This window comes from Rattus rattus, chromosome 15 (assembly GCF_011064425.1).
Source record: "Rattus rattus isolate New Zealand chromosome 15, Rrattus_CSIRO_v1, whole genome shotgun sequence".
NCBI classification, from domain to species: domain Eukaryota; kingdom Metazoa; phylum Chordata; class Mammalia; order Rodentia; family Muridae; genus Rattus; species Rattus rattus.
The window spans coordinates 65,934,699-65,961,297 of NC_046168.1; the positions used below are offsets into that span (position 1 = coordinate 65,934,699).

Sequence of the window (26,599 nt, forward strand, 5' to 3'; positions counted from 1 at the left end):
CTCTCTCTGTTCTGCTCCTGCCCATTCTTTAAGCAGTTCTCTCTTGCTATCCTAAAAACATTCTCTGGATAGCTCACCTCTTGCAGATCATAAGCCCAGGCTGTTTCACATATCAATCCAGTCACTTACTCCAGACTTTGTTCTGATTATCTATGAATCAGCATCCTATGACCCCAGACCCATAATTCTTAGGACACAGCAAGCATACATTTTCTTTTAACATTGCAAAAGAATTCAGAGATCTGCCTGCCTCTGTTAAGCACAGAGGACAATCTAGTTGGATTGGACCCCACTCTGAAATTACCATTTCCACCACACCTGGGCCTAACCTTGCTCTGGGCTTATAACTGTCTGTAACTCCAGCTCCAGGGGATCCAGCACCCTCTTCTGTCCTCCAAGGGCATTGCACACAGGTAGTGCACATAGGAAGGCAAAGCACACATAAAATAAAAATAAATCCTAACAAAAATTAAAAGTGAACAATGTGACTGCCATAGTTAGGGTTTTATTGCTGTGAAGAGACACCATAACTAAACCACCTCTTATATGGAACAACACTTGATTATAGCTGGCTTACAGTTTCAGAGGTGCAGTCCATTATGATGACAGGAAACAGGGCAGAGTCCAGGCCAACATGGTGCCAGAGAAGGAGCTGAGAGTTCTACACCTTGATCTGAAGGCCACCAGAAGGGGACTGTCTTCTCAGGGAGCCAAGAGGAAGTCTCTCTTCCACACTGGGTAGAGCTTGAGTACTGGGAGACCTCGAAGCCTACCTACGTAGTGACACACTTCCTCCAAAAACATCACACCTATTCCAACAAGGCCACACCTCCTAAGAGTGCCACCTCTCATGGGCCAAGCGTATTCAAACCACCACAATTCCCAAGTGGTTGATGAAAAGATAAGCAAATTTACCAATCCCTTTCCTCCTCCCCCCTTCCCATTGCCCCATGTTCCTTTTCTCAAATTTCAGAGATAGTTCTGAAAGCTATGGTAGCACACGCCTGTGAGCAGACAGGTTTTCTACTGCCCTGCTGGTGGGGCTGCAGACTGGCGTGCCATTTCTGGCTGGCAAAGAGGCCATTTTTATCAATATCTTTAAAATGTGAATGGTGGCTCAGTAATAAGCCTACTAAAATTATCAGACCAACAACAGAGCCATCATAGTCTCTAAGAGTTTCATATTCAGCTGGTTTGTAGCAGAGTTAGTCTTAGCTGCCCCACATTCTTATGGATGGAAGTATTAAAACTGTGTTCCTGGCATGACATTTAAATGGTAAATGAATGAACATCTTCCTGAAATAAATGTATTTACTGGGGCCACGCAGACAGTCAGACGTCATGTTATGTCAGTTGTACGGTTAGGAGACTCTGTGACAACACCATCCCCAAAATGTCTTTTATTTAATTTTTTTTCCTTTTCTTTTTTTCAGAGCTGGGGACTGAACCCAGGGCCTTGCACTTGCTAGGCAAGCGCTCTACCACTGAGCTAAATCCCCAAGCCCTTTATTTAATTTTTAAGAAATACTTTCTACACATGATTTTTCTCTTTGGGAGGAGGGAAGGAGGGTGGGGTTGAGATGACTTCCCAATTTCTATACCTGGTCAGCGTTTGCACTGAGGATGGGAGAAACAAGCATTGCCATCAACTGCACACACACACACACACACACACACACACACACACACACACACACGTATGCGTTCACTCTTTGTGTGGTCCCAGGCTCAGAGAGTGTAATCAACATGGCCCGGGCATATGTGTTTTAAGATCATCCTAGACCACAGAAAGAGTGTGGTCTGGGATTGTTCATGGCCCCAATGGATTATGACTGAGAGGGAACAGTGTCATTCAGATCCTATTGACTGGCCCATTTAGGAAGTGACTTGGTTGTTTCTAATGCTGAGGATAGTGCTGGAAAATTAACCAAGGAGGAGTATGAATCATTAGATAACACCTTAGTCCCCCACTTCTCAGGCAATGACTCTAAGGCAAGGTTCACAGTGCCCTCTGCCCTCCATAGTGGCATGTCCATTCGTGACTATTTACCAGTTGTGTTTTTTCTTTTGTTTTGTTTTCCTGTCTCACACTTCTGTTGCCCTCTGTTTCCTGGGGTCAACTCTCAAATGAACTGCATCTAATTTCTTACATCAAGACCTGCTTTTGCTGGGGAGAGATTCTAAGGAAGGCTTCCTAAACTCATGAGGGCTGAATCTCCCATAGCCCAGAAGACTGGGGGTGGGCTCTCCCTTTCTTTGTAATGGGGTTTCCTGTAGACTACATTGCCTCAGACTCATTGTGTAATTGAGGATGATCCTGAACTCTTCTGATCCTCCTGTCTCCACATCCTGGGCACTACAATTGCAGGTATGTACTGCTATCCCCGTCCCTTACATGGTGCGAAGGGTAGAACCCACAGATCCATGCATTTCTGTCAACTGAGCTTACATCCTCCCTAGCCCCATGAGGGTGCTCCCTTCGAAGGGTTGGCCTTGAAGGATGCTGACCCGCTCACCCATGTCTAAAGTCCAGCGCTGCTAGTTTCATAACCATTCTGATGCTCTAATCTCCCATATGACCACGCAGCTGTTATTTATAGCCTCCTCCCTGTTTTATAGCTCTTTTTCCCTGACTTTAGAGTCTTTGCAGTAAATCCCCCCCACCCCCATGACAGACAGAATGCTGGGTTGTGTCCCAGCTGGATTGTAGATTCCTTGTGAGTAAGGGTTAGGGTTTATTGGGCACAACCAGTGCCTGTCAGTGAGAAGAGATGGGTGAATGTTGTACTTCAAATCACCGTGAGATCCATGGGTCCACATGGCCAAAGGCTGTGACAGCAGTTTCAGAACCTTTGTAAACAGCCACCACCGAAATAAGCACCAGAACCATATTCACTTGTTTTAAGCTAGAAAGAGGTGTAGTTATTATAATAGCAGTTTATAGACCACCTGGACCACTCTGGGGCAGGAAGTCACCGAGAATTAGAACCTAAACCATCAGTATGTGAATTCCTCAAAACTCAGATTGAGAGGGTCTCAGTCACCCTTCTGTTGCTGGGAAGAGACACTGTGGCCAAGGCAACTCTATCTGATTGGGGGCTGGCTTACAGTTTTAGAGGTTTAGCCCATTATCATCATGGTGGGGAGGAGCATGGCAGCCTATAGGCAGTCACGGTGCTGGAGAAGTAGATGAAAGAGTTCATCGTGATCTGGGGGGGGGGAACGAGAGATAGAGAGAGAGAGAGAGAGAGAGAGAGAGAGGAGAGGAGAGAGAGTAAGGAGGGTCAGGGGGAGAGAGGGAGAGAGAGAGAGAAGAAGGAGGAGGAGGAGGAGAGAGGAGGAGGAGAAGGAGGAGAAGAAGGAGGAGGAGGAGGAGGAGGAGAAGGAGGAGGAGGAGAGGAGAAGGAGAAGGAGAAGGAGAAGGAGAAGGAGAAGGAGAAGGAGAAGAAGAAGAAGACGACGACGACGACGACTGGGCCTGGCATAGGCTCTGGAAACTTCAAAGCCCACCCACAGTGACATGCTTCCTTCAACAAGGCCCAACCTCCTTATCCTTCTAATCCTTTTAACTCCCTGTTGACTAAACACTTAAATATGTGAGCCTGTAGGGAGCCAGTCTCATTCAAACCACTACAGAGTAACTTCTCCAACTCCAGAAAAACAAAAGCTCTGGATTCCTTTTCCGTATGAAATGAAAGCTGAGAGACACACCAGTCGATTGTCCAGACCCATTTTACTTCACAGTAGCTGAACAATGCCCTCAAAGGCGGCTGCAGTCCTCCTCCAAGGCATCTCCAGGCCTCATAGACGTCACCATGCTAGGCAGAGGAATGAGGTTGAGGCCGTTGAGTGTGAGATTATTTTGAACTTTTGGGGCAGGCCTATGCGATCACTAGGGTCCTTGTAAGTGGAAGAGAAAATGAGAGAAAGGGTCAGAGAGAGATTTGGAGGTGCTGTTTCGCTCACTCTGAAGGTAAGGAAGTTACCACGAACCAATGACTCATTGCCAGCTCTCCCTAGAGGTTGGAAAAAGAAGGTTTCCTCTGGAGAGACACAGTCTTGTAGAACCCTAGACCTTAGCTCACCCGTGATGGACTTCTGACCTCTAGAATTCTAAGATAATAAATCGATATACTTTTTATTTCTTTGTCTCTGAGACAGGATCTTATGTAGGTGTGGCTCAGGCTGACCTTGAACTCTTGATTCTCCTGCTTCTGCCTCCTAAGTGCTGGGATTATAGGTAGACACCAGCATGCCGGTGAATTTTTGCTTTTCTAAGGTTGGAGAATTAGGTCAATCTGAGTTTTGAGGAATTTATGTACTGACTTTTCAGGGACTTCTAATACTCTACATCTGCAGTAACTCGCCAAAGCAGCCATCAGAGACTGCTACAGATGTAGCAAGCGGTCTGAAAAAGGAGGTATAATGTCTTGTTTTGGTTTTACTTTCAGGTATCAGGAGCCTTTGTTCTGGGCTTAGAAAACGTGGCACAGACAGGAAAACACGTCCGCCTTGGATAGGGCTGACTCGATTTTTGGGACTTGAGAAATCTCAGAAAGGAAGGCCACGCCCAGCACCTCCACAACCAACAGCTCCCAAGACAGGTGGTGGTTTTCAGGGCGCTGCTTAGACAACCCTCAGAGCCCCAGAGTCACTGTTCCCAGGAAGAGTGGGTCAGGAGAAAACCTCTGTGGTAGGCCATGTCTAAATTCTGTCTTCTGGGAAGCAGAAAAATGGATGGAGATGGAGCAAAGGAAGCTGTGGTTGGGTGGGTGACGTCTGGGCAGCGGTCCCCATAGTTACCAGCCTCCTCACTGACGTAGCGGGTGGGGAAGTTCGCTGGACAGCTGGCCTGAGCAGTGTAAAATGTCAGGCACCATCCCTGGACAGCAGCATCTGTCCACCTCCCTCCCCAGAAGCGAATCTTGAAACAGTCTTCAGACGGTTGCCCGCCACACGTCTCCGTGGTTAAAGGAGAGAAAAATTACCTCATGTTGCTGAGCCCTGGCTAAATTCTGTCACCCTCATCAGGGATGAATAGAAACAAAAACAGATGTTTCTGTTTTCAATTATTAAACCAGGTCTGTCCAGTAAAAATGGGTGCAAGCCACATATATAATTTTTGGATAGTACATCCATACCTTGTATAGCCATGGACACTATGTAATCCCAGGCCATCTTCCCTATTGGATATGGATTAGAATTAGAAGTTAGGCCCTGCCCCAGGCAAACTCTACCTCCTATCTCTGGATTTTCTTTTTTTTTTTTTTTTTTTTTTGGAGGTGGGGACCGAACCTAGGGCCTTGCGCATAGGCAAGCGCTCTACCGCTGAACTAAATCCCCAACCCCGTCTCTGGATTTTCTTATCTTGCACGTCTCATATACAACGAATCTCATTCACACAGTCTTGCACATCTCATATGGAATACAGTGTGTGGCTTTGTGAGTGAGGTTCCCTTCACTAGGTGCGGTATTTCCAAGGGTCGTCCATGTAAAATTATCTACCGTATTTTTTTATATGGCTGTCTATGGATTGGATGTGTGCGTCTTAGCCTTCTCATTATATGGGCATTTGAATTTTCACCATTTAGGGAATTATTCTGCATGAATGTTCTCATAGTGGTTTTAGGGTAGACCTGTTTCAGTTCTTTTGGGCAACTATCTTGGGTTAGAACTGTTGGGTAATTCTCATAGCATCTGAGAAACTTTTATACTTGTTTTTCAAGGGAGCTATACTGCTTTTATATTCCTATGAAGGATCTGTTGAGAGCTGTACAAATGCAATTTTTACCTTTTCTAAAGACATTTTTTTGGAAATACAAAGATACAGTAAAAAAAAACTTTAATCGTATTTTTGAACTCAATATAATCATGATATTATTTTAACATGTAATCCACATAAAAAGTATTAATGAGGTATTTTACATCTTTCTCGGTGGATCATCAGAATGTGGCATTTATTTTATGCCTGCTTCCTGTCTTAATTAGATTCTAGCTGACTGTTGGAGACACTTGGTTTGTAACTGTCATTCATACAATTACCAGTTGAAAGTGTGAATTTATATGTCTGAAATGTTACAGGCCTACTTGAAACATTTCTAAGCAGAACCACACATACTGGTGTTTTAAGTTCTCATAAACATTAATTAAAACTGAATAAAATTTCAACTTGGTTCCTTTATCATGTAGGCACTTTTCAAAAGCTTGCTAACTACATCTGGCCAGAGGTTGCTAGATCACACGGCCCACCTCCATGATCTTTCTGTGTCTATGATTTGTTTGTGCTCATGGTTTAGTTCTGTGTTTGAGACAAGTTCTCTATAACTATGGCTGTCCTGGAACTTAATAGCCCAAGCTGGCCTTGAACTCGTGGAGATCTGTCTGTCTCTGCCTCCCGAGAGTGGTGAGATCAAAAGTACGTGCCACCAGGCCCAACTGTTACTGTGATTTTTTTTTTCTTTTCTTTTTTTTCGGAGCTGGGGACCGAACCCAGGGCCTTGCACTTGCTAGGCAAGCGCTCTACCACTGAGCTAAATCCCCAACCCCTGTTACTGTGATTTTTAAGAATGACCTGTTACTTCAGGTCCCCCCAGCCTTGGTTATATTTTCTCTTCTGCAGCTGATCTCCCTCCTGCCCCGCCCTTTTAAGCGGGCCTTATCTTCTTAGAACAGCTTTAGTTTAAAGCCAACTGAGGAGAAAGCATAAAAAGTTCCCAGAAGGTGGGAACTTCTGTCCTAGGTACAGGGCTCCCCTGTTCTTCAGGCCTATGAAGCTTCAGGCCACACCACCACTGCCATTCAGGGTCCACAGTGTTCCTCAGGACTCTCTTATTATTATTTTAATTAATTAATTAATTAATTGATTAGGGTTGTTTTTTTTTTAAAGACAGGGTTTCCCTGGGTAGCCCTCGCTTATCCGGACCTCATATAGACCAGGCTAGCCTTGAACTTGGGGATCCGTCTGCCTCCTGAGTGCTAGGATTAAAGCCCTGCTGCAGGGCTCACTCGGTGCGAATCCTATGGGTTTAGCAAGTGTGCAGTAGCCTGTAGCCTCCACTGTGATTCGTGCTTCTGTTCTAAAGGATGGCTTCCTATATGCTATGCATTTCCAGCCTTGTCTACTGGTTTTCTGCAAACGTCAGGCAGCAGCACTGTCACCGAGACGCCGCTGGTCTCCTAGCCCTCAGCTCTTGACCTTATTTAATGACCAGTACGGCCTATGGCAGCCCTTGCTGCCAAGGCTTAGGCGTCCCAGTTGGCATCCTGGCAGTCCTGCAGCTTGTTGGGCAAGCTCCACTGTGTCTCTTATAGCATTTAAAAAACAACATGCCACCCTGCCCTGGGGCTGTCTATCGGGTTACCGGCAAGCCACAGGACAAAGGAGGACACATTCCTGTGTACTTTGAGGTCACAGGTTATTGGTTTGGGGAAGTCAGCTACGGAAGAGCAGGAGAGAGGTGGGCTTAGGGTCGGGCTAGCTTTTTGTCCTGTGTTTTTCATCATTGCCAGGTGATGCACAGAGATAGAGAAGAGCAGCATTGTGTCCCTCTCTCACCAGGGGCAGGGATCTGTAGTTTCTGGGGATCCTGCAGGAGACTTCCTCTTCTCCCAAGAGCCATGTCACCATGCAGCATCTGCCTTAGCAGGTCTGGGGAGGCCTGGGGTGTGTCTGTAACAAACTCCCAGGGATTTCCAGTGACTGTGCTTTGAGTAACAAGGGCTTAGGGCTTTTCCCAGAAAGTATTTAGCCTGACCTTCCTCCCCCAGCCCCCAGCTTCCTCAATCATGCCCAATTGCCAATCAGAGCTGAGGGTAATGTGAGGGCAAATATGTGCTGGGGGCTGTGCTAAGCCCTCTGTTGGGGTGAGCTCATTTCTTCCTCTCAGTTGCCCCATGAGATAACCCTGCTCATCCTTCTCCATCTCTGCGATGGGGCTCTTGCTTTGAGCAGAGTCCTCCTGACTCCTTCCCAGTCTCCCACTGACTTAGGAACTTCCCTAATTCCATTTTAGGTCTGACTTCCTTGACTCTCTTTGGACCATCAATGCATTTGCTGGTCTCTGATGAAGGACTAAGAAGGCACGTACTTGCCACCTTGTATCCTTTCATTAGATGCTACATTGTAATGGACAGGTGCACGGATGGGTGTGCGGGATGAGAGCACGTGATTAGCTTTTTTTTTTTTTTTTTTTTTTTTTTTTTTGTTTTGTTGATTTACCTGGCTGGGAAAAACAAAACAGATAAGGGAGGAAAGGTTTTTTTTGGCTGGTGGTTTAGTAAGGTTTCAGTCCATCATGATGGAGAAGACAGGGAGAAATTCATGGTGGAGGAAAAACCCAGGGATGATTCATGGACCAGGAAGTGGGAAAAGGCCAGAATCAGCGAGTTAGGCTAACCCTTCAAAGGCCTGTTCAGAGTAATCTGTTTGTACCAGACAGGACCACCTTATAAAGGACCCACCGTCCTCCAAAATATTGCCATCCACTGAGAAACATGATTTCGAAACATGAGCCTGTAAGGGACATTTCAGTTTCACACGGTAACAGTGTATATTACTCATTTGAGTAAATTTGACTGGTTTCAAAAAATAGTAACAAAAAAACTATAGTAAGGAAACAAACAAACACCAAGCTTACAATGCTCAGAGATAGAACCACAATCCAATGGCTAGATCTGTTCCCAGGGCAAGAACTCAGGCTGCCCCCGCCACTGCCTCACAAGACCAGTCTACTATTCCCCACCAGGTGACACATGACAGAAATGACAGTACCGCCTTGTTGGAGAAGAGTTTCTGAGAGTAGGAGGCCTCTATTGTAACAGTTAAATGAGTGGCTAGTGTTGGTAAACAGAGCTGTTCGTGACCAAGTGTGATAACGTCTGCCTGCCAGGCAGCCCCACCATTGGGTCCTAATTGCACACTGCTCATCCTTTACATACTGCATATTAATAAAGACGATAAGGCCACGCAGGACAAGAAATTTGCATTTGGGCACTGTGGGTACCAGACATGACTCAAACCTCAGTACCATCTCGTTAACCTAAGCCGGCTGCTGTGAATTTGAACACAAATTCTAAGACAGTAGTGGTCCATTACTTCCGGATCCACACACTACGTGGACCTAATTGCTAAGGAGGGTTTATGAGGAGGGACTCGCCATAGACAGTGTTAACTGAACAGATAAACTCCCGATGGAATTAGCTTTATCTACAGAGAGTGCCCGTGTTAGGGTGATTTAGGGGAAGGCAAGGGCCAGTTAGCCGGAACGTGATGTGCATAGAGATAATAACATAAGGAAGGTTGGGAGAGACGCTGGTAGGGCCTTGGTGATCTAAAGTGTGGGAAGACATCTTGTCAAATGCAAAGCATAAGTAAGCCATTTTGGCTGTGTTCCAAATGCCTTTAGACACTATTCCCCCCAAGCCTTCTTTTACTTCATACACAGGCACAGCATCCTATGGTCCTGCCTAGTTCCTCTAGGTAGAGTTAAATAGTGAACAAAAGGGAATTTAGGTCCAGCAAACTACACAGAAGTTACTGGGGAAAGAAAAACCCTTGAGTGACACTTAGGTGGAAGAACAATTACTGTAGGTTGAAGGGCCATTTGAGCCATACCCTTTGCAGACTGCAAGGAAAAATCACCTGAATTTATTATAGATCCTCACACCCACAGAATATGACAAGATCCTAAGCGCTGCCCTTGAACTGTTGGCGTGCTCAGGTCACGGATGAGAGGTGACTGTTGTTCTGACCCCTGTGTCCTCAGGCCCTCTGTCTCCTGCTCTTTCAATGCAGCAGTGTGTTGTCCCATCTTTCAAGGGACATGCAGCTATGTCCTCAAAGGACTCTTGCTGTGTGTGTCACACAGCAAGCCCTGAGAAACTGGAGTAGAGGCATCAGCTTGCTTCTCCCTGTCAGGACAGTGGTTTCTCTACCGCCGGGAGGTCCTCCTTGCTCCCGGGAATGGTGGTTTCTCTCTTTCTTCAAGTCTTTGGACAAAATGGTCCTCCTTGTGTTTGCCGACAGATACTTACTGGCTACCCAATATGGCTAGAGCTAGTACATGCTAGGCATGCAACTGTATGCAAGACCAAGTCCCAGCCATGGGAGAGAGAGGCTTTATGGATATAGGGGTGTCCCGCAGCAGCAGCTCAGGATGCACACTGCGACTGCTGATAAACCAGGAGAGGAAGCAGAGGTTGCAGGGGTGGGACTGGGGTTGGGGGGGCTGCTCTTTAGGAAGGGTGCCTGGCCTCTTGAAGTTCTAATCTCTGAAAACATGTTAAGTTCCTCTAAGTTGGCCCCAGAGCCTGAGAGTCTGGAATGCAGGCTGATTTTCTTCCAATCTTATCCCCGATGATAAGAAAGACTGTCCCCATCTACTCGAATAGAGACAGAGAGAGGAAAGCCAAGGAGAGAGGCCAGGCTGTAACACCACTCGACACGGGTGTGTAAAAGATGTGTCACAATTTTGTAGGCTCTCGCTGTTTCTCAAATCCACACACTCACACTCCTGAATGGTGAGTCCATGGAAGCCATCTTGCCCGGAGGAGGACTCTCAGTGGTAGAAGTGATAACACAAAGTTTGACAGAAGACAAAGAAGACCTGGAGTTCCTGAATGTTCTAATCGCGTGCCTTGGTGTGCTCCACCTTTATGGAGACCTAGAAACCCACAGGATTAGCTTGTAAAATATAAATTGTTTTGAACCACAAGAAAGTCAAAATTCAAAAACGGCAGGAGAGACTGCTACCCTGGGTGCCAGGGCCTTATCCCAGATACTTCGTCAAAGGGACAAGGATCAGAGAAGGCCAAGAAGAGACAGGAAGGTAGTAGTACCATTGTCTTGATGTGTATCATGTGGCTGTTTGTACCTGCTGACTGACTAGGTACGTAAGGCCAGATGTTCAGATTTGCTTCAGGCCTGTAGCTGATATGAAGGAGCAGAAGATGCTGGTCCTGTCAGCCTCAGACAGGATCCTCAAGTGATTCAGAAGCTGGGGATACAGCAGCACTAGGAACACAGAGTCAGCATGCAGCCGGGGGAAATGCCACACCAGTTTTGAATATCCACTCAGATATGCTAGTTCGTAATGATCTGGGCTACAGAAACAGTTCAGCATGGAGCCTATGGTGACAGAGAGCAAAATGGACCCTGAAGGTCATCCTATCCCGTGGTGATGACTTACCTGAGGTACTTCCGGGGGACCCATCAAGCCAAGATGGAAAAGAGTCGATTTTCTTCTCTTACAACTAGGTTATCTCCTGGTACAAGCAGCTTCTGGTTTTAGCAGACGTACCATGTAGCACCTGGGGACAAGGACTGAGTTGTCCAGTACTTCCCTCACAGCCACAAAGGTGACTGCTTTAACCGCATGTTTATATCACAGTTAGGATACCAAGAACTGAGCCCCTCAGCCCTCCGAAGAGTGCTTTACAGTCAACTCTTCAGGGCCAGTTCCAGAGAGTGAGTCTCGATGCATTCCTAGTCTTAATGAGGTTCTAGTTCTATCACTCTCCCACAGAGCATCTCCTGAGCTGGACTCTCTGGTCTATATTTATTTCTTTTAAAAAAAGTTACAACAAACTGGGTTTCTTAGAACAAGGGACGGTTGTGATATCAAGGCTCAGCTCCTTGTGAAAGCGCTGAGAATACTCCTGCCTCCCAGCTTCTTTTGGTTGCTGGCAGCCCTGTATGCTCTCTAGCTCATAGCTGTTTCACACCAGCATCTGACTCCAGCCTTACACGGCCTGCTTCCTTGTGTAAACCTCTGTGTGCAGATCTCTTTCTTCTTAGGACGCCAGTCATCGGATTAGGGACCAACCCACTCCGGCCTGACCTCACTTGATTACATCTGGAAGACCGCGTTCCCAAATCAGGTCATGCTTAGGGATACTAGGGGCAAGGAAGGACTTGAATACATCCTTTTGGTCCTGTACTATGTAAAAGAAAGGAGGACCTTGAGTGCAAGCATTTATTGCTGTCTTCTTCCTAACTCAGGATGCAATCCCAGCAGCCGCCTCAAGTGCCTGCCATGACGTCCCCATCACTCCCCACCACGATAGACTGCAGCCTCAAATGGGGACCAGAACAAGCCCTTCTTTTCTTCAGTTGCTTCAGCAACAGGAAGAGCGGCTGCCACGCTCAGGCAATGACTCCTGGAGCCCACGGGGGCTTCAGTGTATTTTTGTGAGACGAAGGAACTAGTAATTGGAGATTATCTGTTCTGCATTTTCTCCAACGCGCTCGATGCATTTCTTTCTTTCCAGAACTAGGATGACTTTTCCCCCACGCTGTGTCATTTCTGTCTCAGCAAAGCATTTACTGTACAATTGCCATCAAGTGTTTCCTCAGCCAGGATGTTATTCTGCGAACTGCGGCAGAGTCTGATTCATCCTTGAAGGGTCTAGACAGATTGGTGGACTTGAACCAAACCCAGCTAAAGAGTCAAGACAGGAACATGAAAACCCAGGTTCCCACCCCCTCCAATTGACCGCGCTGCCACATCTGTCAGGCTGCGGGGGGCGGGGGGGAGGGTAAGAGCAGGGGTAGGAGGTGAAATCGCAAATTCTGTAAGTTCCCCTTTCTGCTGATGTTTGAAAAATGTATCTTTCTGAGTCAGCTTAGGTATTTTGATACTGTCTTGAGATTTGGGGCTTTTTTTTTTTTTAAGTGATGATTTAAAAACAAGTGCTTTCATATCTCCCATTAAATAGATGGGGGCTGAACAGGAAAATAACCATCATCTTAGATCTTCATCTAAGAAGCTCTCCGTCTACCTTGGCAGCTGGGGAGCATTCAGTACGGACACTCAGCGGCCCTTTATAAGGACCTCGGAAGTGTCTGCAAGGCTATGCTACTGGCAAGAATGGTGACAAGGGTGATGGGATGGTGACTCCTGGTCGGCTGGATTTCACTTTCAAGACAGGGCTCTGCTTTCTATAAACACAGGCCCAGCCTCTAGAGGAGATCAGTCACTAGAGCATCATTCTGGGATCTTTCCTCTCAAATTCACGTCACTGGGCGGGGATGGATAAACGGGCGTGGGGTGAAATACAGTTGGGCAGACAGGCTTCGAAGAGAAGGGTTAGGGGGTTGAAGTGCCCACTAGAAGTTTTTGTCTACCTAGAATCGTAAAAAGGACTTAATCATTATAATCAGTCAAGATGAGGTCATACTGGGTCAGGGCAAGCCCTTGTCCCGGAACTGTGTCCTTTTAAGAATAGGAGAGGACACGGAGAGAATAAGAAGACAGAGGCAAGGCTTAGAGCAGTGAAACTACAAGGCAGGGATCTGAAAGACTGTGGGAGCCATAGAGGCCAGAGGAGCCAGGAGAGGCTTGGCTTAGTGCCCTCAGAGGGGGCACTGGGGACTCTGGCCTCCAGAACAGAGAGAATAAATGCCTGGTGCTTAGAGCACCACACTGCAGTCACTTATTCCTGCAGCTTTAGAGGACATGCATAGTTGTTCATGGTGTAAAGAGGTCATGGTTAGATTTCACCCTCCACCCCAGTTTTGCCTCTAGAACCTTCTTCTAATACAGCATGGGGAATTAAGAAAGCAAGGATACAAAACAAAACAAAAACCTGATTTTTGGCTTTGGCTTAAAAAAAAAAAGGAAGACTTATTTTATTTAATGTACACTGTAGCTGTCTTCAGACACACCAGAAGAGGGCATCAGATCCCATTACAATTGGCTGTGAGCCACCATGTGGTTGCTGGGAATTGAACTCAGGACCCTCTTGAAGAGCAGTCAGTGCTCTTAACCACTGAGCCATCTCTCCAGCCCTATCTTCTTGCTTCCTTCCTTCCTTCCTTTCATTCATTCATTCATTCATTCATTCATTCTTTTTTTTTTTTTGTAGCGCAGAAGGTCTTACGCCTTAGCAAGTGAAGGGGAGGACCTGACTAGGTGGTGGCCCTTACCTTGGATATGCTAGGAGGAGGGAGCAGAGTCCGCGTCAGGCTCTGGGCTCTGGGGTCCTGCCTTATTTTTCTTGGTATCAGACTGGTCATCACAGGCTAAGGGAATCTGCGATGCCAGGAGAATTCCCCTTACTTCCTTCCCTAGCCACACATCTACCGACTCCAGGAGGGTGAGTTCAGGAACAGTAAGTGAGAGGGTAGACGCAGTCCCTTGGGACGTCCTGGGGAGTGATCGGAACCAGGCCTAATGAGAGGGACATTTCGTTATTCTCCGTGCATCCATCAAATCCCTGCATGGGATGGGGGCCCTTGATGGAGACAAGGTTAGTTCCAGAGATAGAATCAAGGCCTCACATGTTTGCACTGCTCTGAGAAATACAGGGAGGGAGCGTTCGAGTTATCTATCACGGGCAAACAACTGTTCACTGCGATTTTGGCTCAAGGCACAACTGAGTCCTGGGGACTTTTCTTCTTCTTTGTTCCAAAGCATTTCCCCACCTACCAGATTTCCAGAAGCTTCTTTGTGAATCATTATATGTCTTCCCCCCTACAAAGGGGCTCGTTTGGATAGATTTACCTAAAAGAGACTATAAATTCTTAGTATTACCTCCTCTCTGGTCCTCTCTGGGGACATGGCTTAGTAGTGCTTATGTAGCATGCACAAGGCCTTGGGTAAATCTCCAACCCTGAGCAAAACAGACTTGATGGCTCATGCCAGGACTCAGAAAGAGGTGGACGGATGAGGAGGAGTTCAAGGTCATCCCTGGCTACGCAGTGAGTTTGAGGTTAGCCTAATATATATGAGCCCTGACTAGACAAGCAGGTGTATACGTGTTTTAACCCTAACTCTCCAGCTGCATCTCGCAACTCTACACATCCACGGACACCATGAGACAAAGACAGCCACCCTCAGTGCCTGGCGCTGCTGCTGCTGCGATGTCTTCTGAAAGCTACACGTTGGAAGCCTCAGCCATCCCACGATCAAGAGAGCGGACACAGCATGTCCCTGGCTCTCTACTCAAAGGAGAGCCCAAGGCTTCAGCTTGGGCCTCCGGGGACCAGAAAAACGCAGAGCTAAATTAACAGGTAAAGAGTTTTGACTCCATGGAAGATACAAATTATCAAAGCCTGCAACGTATGGGGATTTTTTCCAAGAGGGAAATCAACCCCTGTACGGGGAACTCAACAGAGAGGGAGAGAGAGACAAAGAACAGAGAGAGAATTCGTGACTGAGCGAGCACAGCCTGAAAGCCAAGCCTTGCCTCTTCTGTCAGCAAAGAAATCCTGGGCCCAGGTCAGACTAGTCATGTTCTCCCACGGGGACTCATTCTCCAGAACCTACCACATGTCCCGCACCAAGCTTTGTCCTCCTTCCCCAGGGTCTTCGTGGCCTAAGAACTTCCTCTGCTAGAGAGAGCTACCTCAAAATCTCACTGGTTCATCACTGCCTGCTCAGGACATGCTGTGCTGTGACTGTCCTGAGGAGACACAGTGTTCGTCAGAAAAACCACACCAGAGGACATGACTCTCTTGTTGACCTAACAAAGGAGACGACACATGGACTGCTTGAAGCTCAAGCCTGCAAGCTCTTCTCGGGGGGTCAGGCTACCTACCTAATATTTGTGTTTGCGTTCAGATTTTCCAAGTGCCGAATGCCGTCTGCACTGTACACTTTGAAGCCCACGCTGAGTAGGCAAAGCACACGCATAGTAACTGTGACAACTACTTCCTGTTTCTGAAGTTTACAAGAATTTGCTTTGGACGAGGTATTAGAGGAGTACGGTAACAGTCACTACCTCGGTTTTGATTTTGCTCAGACTCAAGAAACTGTAAAGAGGTATTGATTTGGAAACATTCTCCTCGAACTAGAATAAGAGTTAGGTTTTTTTTTTTTCCACTTGTTATCCAATGTCTTATCTGCAATGAAGTTTTGACCTGTGGGAAGTAAACACTACTATTTTACTCACCCAGGCTAGGTAGCCTATAGCTAGGATCTGTTCTGAGATTCTGTGTGGGCCAAGGAGGTCTGAAACCCTCTGAGAGAGCACAGGGCTATCTCATGAAAGTCAAAGTTTCTGACAAACCGTGACTTGCCTGAACTTTTCAAAGCAGTCTGCACCTCCACAAAAAGTAAACAAAACTGGGGTCCCTGGCCATTGGTCTTTTATTCTGCAACAGTGATAATGTTTATAACCTCTGGACCTGCAGCCTCTAGAACACAGCAGGGCCAGCATTAAGCTCAAATAGCGTAGATCAGCGACGAGCTGAGGCTGCAGACACAAGCAGGAAGGAGGAGCAGAGGTGAGAGGCAGAACTGAAATCATGAGATACGTGCCTGGTACTCACTCCTGTTGTAGCCCCGAGGCTTTTGTCTACACAGCTCTGGGCTCAGTTGCTCATCCTTGGATGGGTCTATGTATGGTAACGTGTCACATCCCCTGTAGTTGCAAAAGTAGATTAGCAAATTCTGGTTCATTTTGTTGTCTGCCTCCCAGCAGGGTTCAGGGGACCAAAACTGCTGTCACCAAGAGGAAAAATAGACTCAGATCGTATGGATCTTTCCATGTGTCAGCGGGTCCAGGACCAGACAGGGGGTTCTGAGTTCCAATCCTTTTTCCATTGCCTGATTCCTCTCCTATGACCTCTTCATCGAGTCCCAATCCCTTCCCGACAGAAGAAAAACAGAGCAAACACAGATTCTGACTATTCAGAGGTGGAGTTTACACAATCTTCCTCCATGCATGCACTGCTTTGAAGAAGGCTCTCTCTCTGTCTCTCTCTCTCTCTGACTCTTTGTCTCTCTCTCTCTCTCTCTGACTCTCTGTCTCTCTGTGTCTCTCTCTGTCTGTGTCTCTCTCTGTCTCTCTGTCTCTGTCTCTTTCTGTCTCTCTCTGTCTCTGTCTCTCTGTGTCTCTCTCTGTCTCTTTCTGTCTCTCTGTCTCTGTCTCTCTGTGTCTCTGTCTCTGTCTCTGTCTCTCTGTCTCTGTCTCTCTGTCTCTCTGTCTCTCTGTCTCTCTGTCTCTCTCTGTCTCTCTGTCTCTCTGTCTCTCTCTGTCTCTCTGTCTCTGTCTCTCTCTGTGTCTCTGTCTCTGTGCTTGTGTCTCTCCTCTCCCTCTCCCTCTCCCTCTCCCTCTCCCTCTCCCCTCCCTCTCCCTCTCCCTCTCCCTCTCTCCAAGACAGAATTTCTCTGTGTAGCCCTGGCTATCTTGGAACTCAATCTGTAGACCAGGGTGGCCTTGAACTCAGAGATCCACCCGCCTTTGCCTCCCGAGTGCTAGCATTAAAGTGTAAGCCACACTGCCCAGTTCCTCTTACCTTATAGTGGATTCCAGATGCACGATCATCAAGAAAGGTTTTTCTTTTCTCTCATTCTCTCATGTACGTGTACATGCGTGTGTGCATTTCAAATGTGTATGAGTCCACGTATGTGTGGATGTGCATGTCCATGTATAATCAAGTATGGAGGCCAGACACTGACGCTGTGTGTCTCTCTCAATCACTCCCTTTTATTTACCATCACAGAGTTTCTCCCTGAACCCAGACCTCACCAAATTGGATAATGGCCATCTCGCTGCTGAGATCCCCTGTCTCTCTGCTTTCCAAATTCTGGGATTGTAGGCAAGACTCGGTGCTCACTTGGCTTTTATGTGGGTGATGGGAATTTGAACTCAGGGCCTCTCACTTTCATGAGCACACTGTACTCACCACACCAGCCCTAAGAGATGATTTCCAGACCCATCTTAAGTGAGATGGCCACTCAGTAGGTCATCATCTCTGTTGGGAAAAAGTGTATGTGTCTCCTGACAATCCACATCCCAAAGCCTTCAACTCCTACCTTAGGTACCATTTTTATTAGCATCACCTGGATTTAAGGCACTTAGCAGAGAGCCTGCACGTGTTGAGGGCTACACAGAGCTTAGTGATCAGCAGCGCAAGTGGTCCCAATGCCACTCACATATCCTGTAGGAAGCACAGTGAACCCAGAAAGCTGCTGGCTTGTCCTCCAGTCCCTCATGTCCACACTCCATTAACAGGTAAAGACACTACTGTGGGGACATGGATGTGAGTCATGGAAACCCTATCCTCTCCCAGTAAGAGATCAGATTGGTATTTCACAAACTGTAACTTTCCCAAGAAGTCCAGACAGGAGTAGTAAACACCAGTTGGCTGCAACTTTGCTTCTCTGGGGGAGAGGAGTAAAGAGCCGTGGAAAGGACAGCAGTGTTTGGGCTCTGGTTTCAGGACTGAGGGGTTTTGACAGCATCACATAAGATAGTGGCCTCCACTCCTCTGTGTACTACTTCAGCATTTGAGCCTTTAAGGGTAGCCTCTTTCTGGGCAAACGGGCAACACCTAAAAATAAACTCAAGGTCCTGAAACATTCTGGTTTGCCTTTAAGCTTTCTTTGGCTAGGGACCGGACTCTCTATTTTCAGTTCTGCAACCCTGGGTGGTATGGATTTGATCTATCATATGACAAATGGCCTAATGACACTGAGCCAGTCATGAGGCCACGGTAGCCTGGTTATGGTGGGGGGATTGGGGACAGTCTCATTTAGCGATTCCTGGAACCACTGGAGAGATAGATGGTGTGTAGACAGCCCTGGAGGACAGAGTGCTATTTGGGTCTTGTCCAGGTAAGGACAGAACAGAAAAAGCACACTAAGAGAATGAAAGAGGAGTCGAGGGGAGACCATCACTGCATGGTAGGACATGCTGGCACCTCACGGTGTTGTCTGGGTTAGAGCAAGTGCCCAAGGGGCTTGGTTCTCTGGCCCTGTGAGGTGTGTCTGACTTTCAGAACCATGATGATCCACCTTCTCATGTTTCTCCATTCCCCTTCCTGACTCTACCTCAAGTTCACCTTGCCTTGGGCCCTTTTGATCCCTTGGCATTTCCACCAGGCCCTTGAGTTCCCTTCCTGGGAGCCACACCCCTTGCCCTTTGTGACTCTATCCTTCCAGCTAATCTCTACCAGGGGCTGCCCGGAACCTCAGGAGTGAATCTCACATGCTATCTTCATCCCTCCATAAAATATCATCCCCGCGCTCACCAGGAGGCTTTAGCTGTTAACAGAATAATAGCGACCTAATCTAAGAACCCTTGTTTATCACAAGAGGTCCAGGAGCAGACAGTATTCATGTTGCTCCAGTCCGGAAGCCCCAAGTTCTTTCTTCTTGCCCCACATGACTGTCATCGCTTTTCCTTCTGGTCACCCTATGACTGGAATTCGACGGCTGTGGTGATACGTTTCGCATTTTAAGTAGAGAAAGGAGAGGAGGAAACAAGGTTCCTACCTGAGTTTGTTACGGTTGTGGTTTAGATGTGTCCCCCAAAAGTTCACGACTTGGAAAGTTGATCCTCCAATTCATCTGTTGGTATATTTGGAGATGGGGCCTTTGGGAAGTAATTATAATGGCTGAGCTCTTGAGAATGCACATTCGTGGCTTGAAGAAAGTAGAAAGAGATATGCTTGCTGCGTTTCAATAATGTGATGCCCTCTGCCATGTTACAATGCACAAGAAGTGTCTCGTTAGATTCTGGGATTCTGGGTAGATGCTGGTACCGCACATTCTTGGTCTCTCCTGACTTCAGAACCAGAAGCTAATGAGCTTCTTCATAAAGGACCAGTCCTAAGTATTTTTTATGGCCATAGATAACAGGCTAACATTAGACTTTACACAGGAAAATATAACCTTTGCAGAAGCCCTTTGGTGAGATTCTCCACAAATCTAGTTAGACAGACTGTCTGACCCCTTGGTCCTGTCTGGCAATGTGGGAGACTGGGGGTGGTGGTGGTATATGACTTCACTGTCTGCCTGCAGTTGGAAGTAGCAAGAGAGAAAGGGATTGTGGGTACTGTAATGTCAGTCAGCTGTAGTTACCATCCCTGCAACTGATCCAGACAGAAGAGCCTCACAAGTGCAGAGAAGTGTGAAGGATTGTTCTCAGAATAGATGAATGCATACATGTAGCACACCAGCACTGCCCCTGCTTTTGCACTGTAGGAATCGTGTCACTGGAGGAGAGTTCAAAGCTCAGTCCATGCTGTCCCATCCAGTTTGCCGTTAGCACAACCTGCCAAGAGACATTGTCTTTTCCTGTCCTTTCTTGTGTCTCTGGTTTATAAGCTATTTGAGAGTGGGGATCTTACCTCCTACCTTCTGTTGTTAGGGACTCAGACTAGCATCTTGCCCTTTGCTGGCATCCAGGACAGTGCCATTAATGAGGGGTAACATATCCTCGAACATCTCGGTGTGGACAGAGAGGCATCTCGGTGTGGACAGAGAGCTGTCCCATGAGACCCACAGCAGGCTTACTTAGGAGTCAACAACAAGGGGAAACAATGTGTTTGTGAAGAGTTTCCCAAGGAGAAACTTATTTCTGCTTTCAAAAAGGGGGTTGAAAGTGTTTCTAATTTTAGTTTACTGTTCTTCTCTCCTTATATGGAGTCATCTGTTCGTTCATTCAGCAACACTGCTTAAGTACCTTCTGTAGGTGAGGTGCAGCTCTGGAGACTCAGAAATGGTTAGTAAGAGTCCATGCCCTTTCCTGTGGAGAAGAAGAGAAATCTGCTATGTTTCATGTAAAAAGGACCATTGTGGTGTCTAAGTGTCTCGGAACTCAGAAGCTCTGGTTTATATTAAGGGAAATATCCAGCCTTTGAAATAGTTCAGCTTGTTTTATCTCTGTAATAAGAAAATCTGGGTTATCCAGGCATGCTGGTCCGCACCTGTAATCTCAACTCTTGGGAGGCAGAGACAGGAGGATTTAGGAGTTTAAGGTCCTCTTCAGCAATATTGCAAGGCCAAAGTCAGCCCGGATGTCAAGAGATTCTGTATCAAAGCAAGAAAGCAAAAGAAAAGAGGGAAGAGGGAAGGGGATGTCAGGAGAGGTAACAGCAGGAGAGGAGAGGAGACTGGAGGGGGAAGGGAGAGTAGGACAGGGGATGAGAGGGGAGAACAGGAGAGGAGAGAAGGGGGAGGGGAGGGTAGGAGAGAGGAGAGGAGAAAGGAAAGCTTTTGGAGAGGGAAGATGAAGCACTCGTAAGGTTCCGGATTTGATCGCTATCACTGAAGGAGAAACAGCTGGGTTGGAGAGGGCTCCGTATCCAGATACACATGGCTTTAGATCAGGCTACAAAATTGACTCTGGGACCTGGGGGGGAGCTTTGTGACCCCTGAACATTGCTGAGCTCACCTGTCAGTCCCAGGACCTCTCAGCTCTGAGCGCATCCTTCATTATATGGTCCATGGTGGTGAAATTCCATCAGCCTCCTTTTGCGTGAGCACAGTGTTAGCCTTTCTCAGCAGAGACGGGGCAGTCCAGGAAGGAGGGGATGCCTACCGTTCTACGTGAGTGGTTAGAGATGGTGTGGGTGTGGTCATCATGGAGTCTGCCTAGCTATGGATATGGGTCCAGTATTTGGTTCATTCACAACCGGGATTGGCCTACTGATTACCTTCCTAAAGCCTGCTCTGTTTAGGAGTTGAGGCTCTAAATGGTCTATCCAAAAGGCCTCATGTCTGTGACAACACAGGGTGCCCCCAGGGCTCATGTGCGCGCCTGGTCCCCGCCTGAACTCGGAAGACATTTTTGTTGGTTGCCTAGCAATTCCACTGCAGCTCTGGCCTGACTGACCCAGTGAACTTCTGTGTTATCTGACGGCCCGGCCATCTCCACCTTGGCCTGAATCCCATCCAAGCTTTCCTCTGTCACTTCCTTCTGTCTTCCATCCCACCTAAGAGCCCTTTGGACCATACTTCCCCTCGGGGGCCCACTGTATGGTGCTAGCTCCTGATGGTGGTCAAGCTGCTCACCCACCAGTTAAAAGAGGGAGTAGCATCTCTCACATTCATTTTCGGATCAAGGGAGGAGGCCTTTGTAAGGCCCGGGGCTCTGTTCACCAGCGCTGTTCCATTTCCTCTCTGCTTCATATCTCTCTCTCTCTCTCTCTCTCTCTCTCTCTCTCTCTCTCTCTCACTCAGAACAAGGGGAACTGATGTCAGTGTCTTCTGGGTATTTGGCAACCTGCCATGCACTGACAGGATGGTGCTGACGTGCATGTGGTTAGCCTTAGAGGTGGAGACAGTGGGTCAGAGTGGCTCCAGTGGTTACCCGGGGTCTGTGTAGCATAGTGGATTAAGCTAGGGCTAACTCAGGTTGCTAGGCATCGTGTCTACATAACAGTGACGGCGAGCTTCTTCCTACAGCCATAAACACTCTTCGTTTGCACCCAAGTGAGAGCAAGTTTATTTCACGACAACCCCTCCCTCTCTACCCCAGAGTGCCACTCGACAATGGTGCAGCCAGGAGCAGATATCCGTTTGCTGGACCTCTTCCATCACGACCCAACTAGGAAAGGTCTGACCCCTGGGAGGCATGAGCCTCTGGTCCTCCTCTCTGAGAACTGGTCTCTGAATGAGATGGGCCCGTCTTTCTCTCTGAGCTGATACTATACGCCTTACAAGACACTGGGAGTGAGATGTTAAGGTTCCCCTCTGAGGGGCTAGAGAGATGATGGCTCAGGCGTTAAGAGCACTGGCTGCTGCTCTTCCAGAAGACCTTTTGTTCAGTTCCCAGCACCCTAATGGCAGCCCACAGCTGTCTGTAACTCCAGTTCCAGGGGATCTGATACCTTCGCATAGACATGCACGCAGATAAAACCCCAATGCACATAAAAATGTAAAAATATTCATTTTGTATAATAAATATCTACTAAAATAATCGTATTAAACATATTTTATAAAATATATTTTATATAAAAATATATGTATTATATATAATATATATATGTATTATGTATATATTCCAATCTGAGAAGAACCTTGTGAGTTCCTGCCTCCTTCACAGCAGGGATGACAGACAGTCTGCACAGCCACAGTTCAAGATGCCCACTTCTCTGCTGAGATGTTCACCATCAGAAGGAGGAGAAATCCTTACAGGACTTCACATCAGATCCCATCGTCCAGACATATGTGTCCACTAAGGTTTTCCAGATGCTTAGAACATCTGGGTTGCGTGGGTGCCCACCGCATGCTCCCTGAAGGATGAGTTTACTCAAAGTCTCGCCTTGTGTCATCCTACCTGCTGCTTTGCTGGAGCAGGGGCATTAAAGTGAGATTTTAAAAAAGATGTTTAAAATAAACTCATTCATTTCATTAATTTCACACGTGTGTGAACCATGTGTGGGCAGATACTTGCAGAGGCCAAAAGAAGGAGTTAGATCCCCTGGAATTAGAGTTACAGGCGACTGTGACCCGCCTGATATGGATGCTGGGTCCTCTACAAGAGCAGTGAGCACTCTTAGCTGGTTGCCATTTGTCCAGCCCTAAGGTTTATTTTTGTTTATGTATATGTGTTTATCTACACCTCTGTGTGTGTGTGTGTGTGTGTGTGTGTGTGTGTGTGTGTGTGTGTGTGTGTGTGTGGTGAAGAGGGCACCAGATACCTTGGAGCTGGAGTTCCAGTCCATTGTGAACCCTCTGACAGGGAAGCTGGGAACTGAACTTGGGGTCCTCTGGAAGTGCTCTAAACCACTGAACTCTATTCCATCCCAGTGGGATTTTATTTTAAAAGCAGGATAGAGGAGGAGTGAGTAGTTCATTGCCATAGGACTAACTACTTTAAACAGCAAAGTGTGCCGTAACACAGGTTATGATCAGAGCCGTGTGAACTGGAATAGCCCTGTCTCATTCTCTAAGACATCGGTTTGTTCATGCAGTCCTGGGGATCGAACCCCTGGCCTCACCACACTCTATCCAGGCTATCTTTGACCTTTTGTTTTGAGTAGAGCTCACTAAGTCGCCCAGGCCTTAACCTCACTAGGTAGCCTACGCCGGTGCTGGATTTGTGATCTTTCTGCCCCAGTCTCCTTCGTAGCTTGGATCGAAGGCCTGTTCTAGCAGGTCAGACCTACACGTCAGGTTCATTTTAGAGCAAGCCCATTGCATTGTTGATGTAGTCGTCATGTGGGTGGGGGCAGGAATAAATAATCCATCTAAACGGAGCCCTTTGGAAGAAATGGCAGGGTGTTGGGCAATGAATTCATTCCCCACACAGCAGCTACTTCTAGAATGTCCCTTGGGACCAATGATATTGTGATAGCAGACCTTAAAATAAAGGACTGGTGGTGGGTGAGGCATGGGTAGGACATGGATGTGGCCCATGGGTGGGGGATGTGGGTCAGGGACATGGAGGAAGATGGATGAGGAGACGTGGGTGAGAAAGGACATGGGTGGAAGGGAACAGGAGTCGGGAAGATGTGTGTGGGAAGGGACATGGGTGGGTGAGCATATGGGTCACAGGAGTTGAGGCGGAATAGAGTCCTGCGAGCAGAAGTGTGGTATTTTCACCGGCAGTCTCTAAAGTTCTCATCCCCGGCCAGAAGCTGCCACACTTTCTGTGCATAATAATTTGGTAGTTTACACCACAGCTCTTCATAAAAATCTGAATCAAAGGGGTGTGTGAGAAGAATACTCTCCACATATTTGAGGGTACTCGGGCCCAGGGAGAAAAGCACCCCAGTGGGGTTGGGGACCAAGACTGCTTGCAGCTATTTCACAAGTATTTCATCTGTTGTGAGACTTTCGCATACTTTAGAAAAGCCTTGCTTCTCGCTTCCCCTATGTTATTTTTGTTCTTTCAACTTTCTGTCTTAATACGATAATTTTTATAAAAGGATTTAGAAAAAAGAGCAAATGCATCCTTCAGCGTATCCTATCCACCAATGTGTATACAACTGACAGAAGCAGGAATAGCTTTCTTTTTAGAACCATCAGTATTTGAACAGACGATGCCTGGGGTTGGAGCCGCCTGGCCCGCTGTTCTCCCTCTCGGTGATAGACTGGCATGTGGCTCAATCTGGCCTCGAGCTCTTTACATAGCAGAGAATGGCCTTGAGGTCCCGATCCTTCTGACTCCATCTACAAATTCAGGAATTACAGGTGTTTACCACCACACCTGGTTAGAAGACTCCCTTAGAACAAGGCTGTCCCGAAATTCAAAGCAAAGCTCTTGCAAGGTTGGAGTTTCATAGGGGACCTCCAATGACTGTTCCCTCAGCTGGTACACGCTTCATTTACTTACTCTCTCTTTCAACAAGTACTTACTGAACGCTTACTGTGTGCTTATTACCACACTATATCTTGAACATGCGTAAAATGGGCACCCCCTAAAGACAAGCCGTCGCCTGTCACATCTCCCTCGCCTGGAACCCTTCTTAATTTGGTGGAGGAGCTCAGTGACTATTGATTGGATCAGTACACTGTCTTCGTCCGTATGGAGTTCATATTAAATTTCTTCTTATTTGGTTTGTACTTTCATGCCAATGAAATCCAAGTTCAGTGGACAGGAGGGACACTTAAAAGAAGGCAGAAATGACTGGTGGGCAGCAAGCATTCTGGGAGCATGCGGAAGTGTCGTAGGTGACCTTGGTCCCACTTCCTGCTGGCAGGAATCAACCCTGAGGTAGAAGATCTGTTCTCATATGGGATTTGTGGAGACAAGACCCTGGACTGGCCCTTCCCATGGGAATGAGCATTTCCGGTCCATCTTGTTATCGGCTGGAATAGTGATGGCAACCTCCTTAGCTCTCTGTCCCCTGTGCACTGGGGTAGGGCTCTACAGAACGAGAATCCTGGGGTCAAAGATGGCATGGCTTCCCAAAGAATTACCTCTGCTCTTCTTGGCTGAACATGGTTTCGTTTTGCTTTGAAACAGCTGCTGGATAAAAGTTTCAAGAGACAAGAAGACAGTCAAGGAGTTTTCTTTCCCCTTAAATACTACCCAACATCACCCAGCAGTCAGTGCTGAGATGGGCTCAGGGTAGGGTTTCTCCCTCCCCCTCTCTTCTTGCCTCCCTCCCCTCCCTCCTTCATTCTCTTCCCTTCCTCTTCTCTAAACAACATAACCATCTCCTACTTCTTGGGAAGGTGGCTTCTTGCCTGAGAGTCTCATTGAAAAATCCAGAATTCTTTATCTGTTCTGAGTCAGAAATGATGGGCAGTGCTGGTGGCCAGTTCAATTTCTCTTACTCCACTGGAGACAGGCTTGAAAGATAGGCCTGCTTCTGCTCTTTTCCGGCTTTGTTCTCTGAAGTTTAGGGGGAAAGAAGGGATTCTACACTTAAAGTATCTAGAAGGAGAACATATTTTTCTCACCTTCGTGTGTGTGTGTGTGTGTGTGTGTGTGTGTGTGTGTGTGTGTGTGTGTGTGTAATTTTTATTTATTTGAAATTTTACCTGGGTTGGTTTTGAACTCAGGCAAGCCTTGTACCTTGGCCCTGAGTGTTAACATAACTGGCATACACCATGTCTGACATTCTTCTCTCTCTCTCTCTCTCTCTCTCTCTCTCTCTCTCTCTCTCTCTCTCTTTCTCTCTCTCTCTCTCTCTCTGCCTTTTAGTGACATGATTAACCAGTAGCTATAATATTTGGAGGGCAAAAGTTGCTCTTTGCCTCTTTGTAAGCAACGTTGTACTCATTTGTCATGACAATGTAACAGTCATCAGCGTAGAGAGCTGTCCACAGGTCTTGCTGGGACTGATCTGTTCGGAATGGAGTTTACCATTCAGTTTGTTTCCATCTCTTTTCCTTGGAGAGAGGAGGGAAAAATCATTAAATACGTGAGGATTGCCAGGCGGCTTTTCGCATATAATGATGAGATTAGGCATGAG

General features: G+C 47.1%; 1 protein-coding gene across 1 annotated transcript in view; it reads left to right on the forward strand.

Annotated features, from left to right (window-relative positions):
* Alpk2 (alpha kinase 2) overlaps positions 1 to 26,599 on the forward strand; it is a 99,716-nt gene that overhangs the window by 28,141 nt on the left and 44,976 nt on the right. The window lies entirely within an intron of this gene.